General features: G+C 42.9%; 1 long non-coding RNA gene across 1 annotated transcript; it reads left to right on the plus strand.

Annotated features, from left to right (window-relative positions):
• Positions 1-3,022: 3,022 nt before the first annotated feature.
• LOC108801838 lies at positions 3,023-6,046 on the plus strand. The gene is made up of 3 exons (XR_001942171.1): positions 3,023-3,036; positions 3,924-3,929; positions 5,951-6,046. It is a non-coding gene; the product is annotated as an uncharacterized LOC108801838 (long non-coding RNA).
• The last annotated feature ends 320 nt before the right edge of the window (positions 6,047-6,366 follow it).

Below are 6,366 nucleotides of genomic sequence, written 5' to 3' on the forward strand. Positions count from 1 at the left end.
CTCTCACACATGTGTGTGTGTGTGTGTGTGTGTGTGTGTGTGTGTGTGTGTGTATATATATATATATATAGAGAGAGAGAGAGAGAGAGAGAGAGAGAGAAACGTTCTTTCATGAAGCCATGTTGGTTTCTACTTATGACAGCAATGTATTCAGGAACTACAAATGGTTATGTCTAAGAGAGAGAGATAAAATGTCAGCATAGCACATTTAGTGCTTTAGGTGAACATAGCAGTAAGGCATCTGTGTGTGTCTGAGGTATTCATTTTGGTCCAATGGCATTGGTTTATGTTTTGTGGAATCACATGATATCCTGGCTTGGCCACTTGTCACATTTCCATTGGATCACATGAAGATCAATGTACCAGCTCCTCGATACTAGCCTTCAAAAACTACAAAATAGAAACATCCGAGATTGAGTAAGACAGCTAGGGAATTGGCAGTTTATTAAAGAAGATAACCATGGCAGCCTCTGTACTTCCACCATGACAGGGTCACATACAGTAGTCATTCTGTATTCTTGTTGTCTGTTGATTCCTTAGTGTTGACTTTCTCTTCCACAGATCGAGAACCTGCCTCCAGAGTTGTTCCAGTGCAAGAAGCTGCGTACCCTCAACCTTGGGAACAATGTCCTTCAATCTCTACCTTCCAGAGTGGGCGAGCTCACCAACCTGACCCAAATGGAGCTGCGAGGCAACAGGTTGGAGTGTCTACCAGTGGAGTTAGGAGACTGCCATCTCCTGAAACGCAGTGGACTTGTAGTGGAAGAGGACTTGTTTAATACTCTGCCATTGGAGGTTAAGGAGAAATTAACAAGAGCAGACAAGGAACAAGTCTGAGGGAGACTTTAGATTCAACAAGTTCGGAAAGGTCCAATTTCATTGCCAGTCTGGCCTAATGCATATTGTAAGCATAAACTTTCAAAGCCTCTCAATGGGCTCCAACTTCAATTCCTTCAGAGCGAGCACTGAGCAAAACAATCTGAATATTGTTACCTTTAGTTCTGCCTGTATTAATGCCATTGCATAGAGCCTGTATTCTTGGATAATTCTAGAGGCAGAGGAAGCTACTCCCTTTTCTGTTTGTTCACAAACTTCCATTACTGCGTTTAAAACTACAGTCTCACTGTAAAAAAACACGCATGTAATTAGTGAGCAAATGCCGTGAAGGAAGGGGATAGGAGATTTGATTTTGATTTTCCATTGATTAATTTGGAAGTGTCTTATTTTATCCCTTTTTGCTGCCAGATATTTTTCTTGCTTTTTTTTTGCACAGATTTTAAATTGCGCATTTTAGGCCTGACTATTTATTAAAACCCCCAAACCTATTTTCTGAGAGCAGAGACCCTGCAGAACAAAATGCTGTCCACTGCAAATTTTTTGTCACTCGCAACTGTTTTATCAAACCCATATTTTCAGAAAGAATACAATCAAATGTATTTTATTGCACACGGATAGAATATAATGGCCATTTTTGGTCAAATAAAGCGGGATTTTGTCAAGTAATAGATACCCAACCTTGTCGCTGTCTTGCATCAGTGGCAGTGAAAAGGGTCAAGGTATTCCTCCATACAGTTGCCAGTTACCATTTGGCATCTTATAACATTAACATCATTGTCATATCCAAAATAAGTGTGACCTAGCTGGTAGAGGTTGGCAAGGCTGAGCACAGAGGGCAGACCTTGAAAGGGAACTCCCCAGCCAAAATTGTTTCAGATTTAAAAGGGGCAAGAGAAACTCAAATGCAACAGTTGGCTGTAAAATTAATCTTTTAGGGGCCACCTTATGTCTACTGGGTGTTACACTACTATAAATTCAAACATTTTGGTAATTGACATTCTAGTAACCCAATAAAATGGGACCATTAAATATCTGATTCCAGCCTTATTGCACTGGAGAAGAGTTAAGACTAAGGTCCATTTAAATCATTAAGGACTTGTGTCGACCAGCTTTGGCCTTGTGCTGATGACATGTGTTTGAGACACTTCTGAGACCTTTTAGAATCAATTGACAGTTGCATTAGACCTGCAGGTGACCTACTGCTGACCTGAATTTGAGCTGCTTCCAGCAGCTTTTCATTCCCATAAACTTGTATGGGAATGCAGAGCCCATCAGACATGAAGAAAAGCCTGTAAAGACAAGCTAAGGGCTGCGATGAAAGAGTAACCAGTTTGACGGACCTGTTTTAGAACCTCTGTTAGGTTTGTGTTGTCGGCATCCCTAGTAGGGAGATTAACCCTCAATTTTGTGCTGTTTTGTGCCTTCCTGGCGGTAATCTCGTGTGGCTCGGGGGTACATTTTCTGTAGCGGTAACCCCGAGCCACACTCGGGCGTCTTCCGGGTTCCTTCCCTGCGAGCGCCGGCATTGCAGGGGGGCGGAACCGGCGAGAAATTCAAAAGTAAAAAATACTGAGATAATCATACCGCCAGGGAGGTTAATAGCGAAGGGAAGTTACTTCAAAGGTTGCACAAACTTGCCGGAGGCCCTATCCCTTCCCTACTCTTACAGAAAAAAGGTGTTTCATTGTTGTGCTCCTGCGAAGGACCTTTTCTTTATTCCATGTGACGTGTCACTGACACAGGAATTGAGGGATGCATGAGCAACAGAGCTTACACGCTATCCAAAAATGAAAAACTTTGGAAATCGACTATATAGCAGAATTCCATGATATTTAAAAAAATGCAGTGCCTGGTTCTCTTAACTGCTTTTTTTACAGCGTAGTTTTCCCGGAACTGGAGGTGGACTCCTGTTTAAGTTAACCTGGTGCTTTTTGTTCATTGACACTAACTTATTATTATTTTTATAATTATTTTGCGATGCATCCCGACTTTTTTTTATTAAACAGTTATCCACTTCTCCTGTTTTGCTGTTCAGTAGTTCCATGTAAATGGACCACCGTGCCAAAGTGTGGGACAGATTGACCCAAGTGCCCTCTGTTCTATCTGCACAGAGGGTAGAGGTTCAGTCGGAGTTGGCTTTTCTGTTATAAAAAGCAGTGTAATCTAATAGCAATCTACTGAATAAAAAAAAATGCTTATGTATATTTTTTTTTTGTAGCATGAAATTGTAAAACTGTTCATTGGCAGTGGCATGTTGTCAACAACAACTTTGCTGCACTTGTATGAAATCAGCATGCAGGACTTGGACTATAATGTGTCTGAAACGGTGGCCTCCTACAATGTGACTCAGAGCCTGGTCTCTGCACAAAGCCTACTCTGCTAAACTTAACTCTTCCTTCAAGAGTGGCTCATCAATATCAGGACTAAAATACCTTGCATGTTAGTAATGGTTTGTTTTTCTCTTCTCTATATCCTGCACTAGATAAGGAGGGAAAGAAATTGAGATCTGGACCTTTTTGTCATTGCTCTTTTGTCCAGAAATACAAGAAAAGGCATTTAAATATATGTTTTAACCCAGAAAAGGAAAACTGAAATGTTATTACTTTGCCATTTTAGCATCTCTTTCCCTAGCCAGCTGTGTAAAAGGAAATCTGTACTCAGAGCCGGTGCTGCCATTAGGCAAACTAGGCAGCCACCTAGGGCGCACTGCTGCCTAGGGCGCAGCCTCGACCACTAACCCCCCCACAGCGCCCCCCTGTCTATTTCAAATTGCAAAAGCCATTAGCAGGCTGTCTATTGCACCCGACCAATGAGCAGAGGAACTGAGAGACTTTCTCTCTCACGTCTACTACTGTGCTCAATGTGTGGGGTTTCAATAGGAAGTCTGCTACTGGCTATTTCAAATTAAAATAGCCAATAGCAGTCTTGCTATTGCTCCTGTCTGGTTACATCCACTTGTTGCCTGCAGAAGCTATAAGGCGGGAGACTTGGGAGGTGGGAGGGATTGGGAGGCAGGCTGGGGGGTGCAAGTAGCTGGTCTTGCCTTGGGCGCAAAATAGTCTAGCACCGGCCCTGTCTGTACTGAGGGGAATGTATTGGCTGTGATGCTTGACCTCTCCTAAAATATTTGCTTGTCTGTCATGCTAAACTAATTTGTTTTAAAGCGCAGTTGAACGTTTCAGTGTAAATCGGCTAAATACACTCCAGGTGCATCAGCATTAAAGGCTTGCAAAGTTTTATTTTTAAAAAGCAGCCACAGACTGAGTACAAAAGCCTGGGTCCGGCCAACATGCTGCAGAAAAGGACCCTTGCTCTCTGTGTTGGAGCAGTGGCCTGTCTGCAGAGGTCCAACAACGCCCGCTGCCGAGTCAAAGGCGGAGCTTTCCAATCAGCATGGAGCAAGGGCTTTACTGATTGCACAGCTATAGGTCTGACTCGGCATTGGGCATGATATACCTCTGCAGAGACACTACTGCTTCCACACAAACAGCAAGGGTCCTTCGCATCACCGCGCTGGCAAGTACAGGATTTTCTACTCAGGGTGTGACTGCTTTCTAAAGAAAACAAACTAGAATGCTTTGCACAACTTTGGTGCACCTAGAAAATATTTAGTTGATTTAAAAAAAAGTTTTAGTTTGGCTTGAAGAGTCTGAGTCTCTGATGCAAAACAATTCCGTAGTCAATGAAGTATGAATACTTGCCTTACCTGTTTACTTGTTTTAGGTTACCAACTCAAAAACCATTGGAGCACTTGCATGGCGGTAAGTCATCTACCGTTTTTTAAAAGAGTTCAGGAATGGCAGCCTTACGCTCAGTCCACCGCCTTCACATATAGCCACTTGACCAGGGGTAGCAAACCTCCGGCCCTTCAGCTGTGGTGGAACTACAAATCCCATGAGGCATTGTAGTTTCACCACAGCTGGAGGGCCGGGGGTTTGCTTCCCCTGTTCTTGACTGAATGACAACCTGCTCTAGCAATTAAATCTGGCAGCTGGTTGCTATGTGAGTATAGTGTTCTGGTAGACAACTGGATTCATTAGACCTTAAGATATTTTTATTCAGGCATCACACATTTCTCATATTGAACTTTACCGGGCAAATATCTTTTTATGAAGACCATTCAACTGTGTAATCTGTATTTGGAACAAAATGCTTTTGCTTGGCGCACGCCATTGTTGCTTTGAGCTAACGAAGATATTGTCACAGTCAGTACAGATAGAATGTTGTTACTTTGGGGACAGGCAGATCTCATCTTAATTTTTGCCCATTTAGTTGCTGGTCACAGTGGTAGCTTTTGGAACAAAATCTATGCTCCTGCTTCTGTCTAACCATTTTACGAAACTTCGGCTTAACAGCAACAACATTGTCAAATCAACAAGTAAAAGATGAGGGAAATGCCAAACCTTGTCTTTTGTGACAACGTTCCTATGTCTCCCTGGTTATGGGCTGCATAACCAGTGGTGCGGCACTGATGACCTGCTCTCTGCCTATGGCAAGGATCATGGGTTTGAGTAGCTCAAGCAGGAACTTAACAAACCATATCAACTATGTACAGTGGTACCTCGGTCCACGAACGCTTCTGTTCGCAAAAAAATCGGTGCGTGAACAGGAAGTTGGGCAAAATTTTGCTTTAGTTCGCGAACTCCACATCGGGTGACGAACACAACCACAGCCATCTTCCCTGCTCTAAAGTCCAAGGACCTGTAGCACTCCTTACCAGAATTCCCAAATGTTATTTGATGGTGCTCTCAGTGGCCGCGGATGGCGCCGCGTTCAGCATAAGTATAGGAACGTCACCAGCACGACAAAGACTTAAATGTCAGTGAAAATTCATTTATTCATGTCAGTCAATACTCAAAGTATCATCTGGTGATACTTTGAGTATTGACTGACATGAATAAATGGATTTTCATTAACATTTAAGTCTTTGGTGTGCTGGTGACGTTCCTATACTATCTTCCCTGCTCTGACACATGGTTGTGGCTTCCTCTAGTCGAGATCACGGTCTGATCACAGTTTGATTCGCTTCGCCACCAGAATCGTGGAACGTATTAAGTTTGTGAACCGAGGTACCACTGTATTTTGCTGTGTTCCTAGTTAACCTTTTAGGCAGCCCTGCTGATTTGGTGGCTTTGCCTGAACACTGCCTTCTACAGTGATTGCACGACCAATGTCAGTTTCTTTACAGAAGGCAAGTTTTTGACCCCCCTCCCTCAACCCTTTTCTTGTAACATAATTTTGGTTACTGTGGGGGGGAAGTCAAAGTTGGGTTCACTTTACTCAGAATTCCATTTTGAAGAAGGGACGTTTAAACTAGTGTTTTTCCATCGAAGGGCTCTACCGGTGCCCTCTAGCTTTATATGATTGCTCTAAAGCAACACTGTGTCTCATACCACATGTACGTACCGTGCCAACAATCTGAAGTTTTCCATCCATATTTGCAGGTTACACTGACCAGTTCTAGTCTTCAGAATCTTTGTGGAAGACTACATTTCTTCTGCTTGTGTTTACTTGGCAGCTATTACAGGA

This window comes from Nanorana parkeri, unplaced genomic scaffold (genome assembly GCF_000935625.1).
Source record: "Nanorana parkeri isolate BGI_ZX_2015 unplaced genomic scaffold, ASM93562v1 scaffold2521, whole genome shotgun sequence".
Lineage (NCBI taxonomy): Eukaryota > Metazoa > Chordata > Amphibia > Anura > Dicroglossidae > Nanorana > Nanorana parkeri.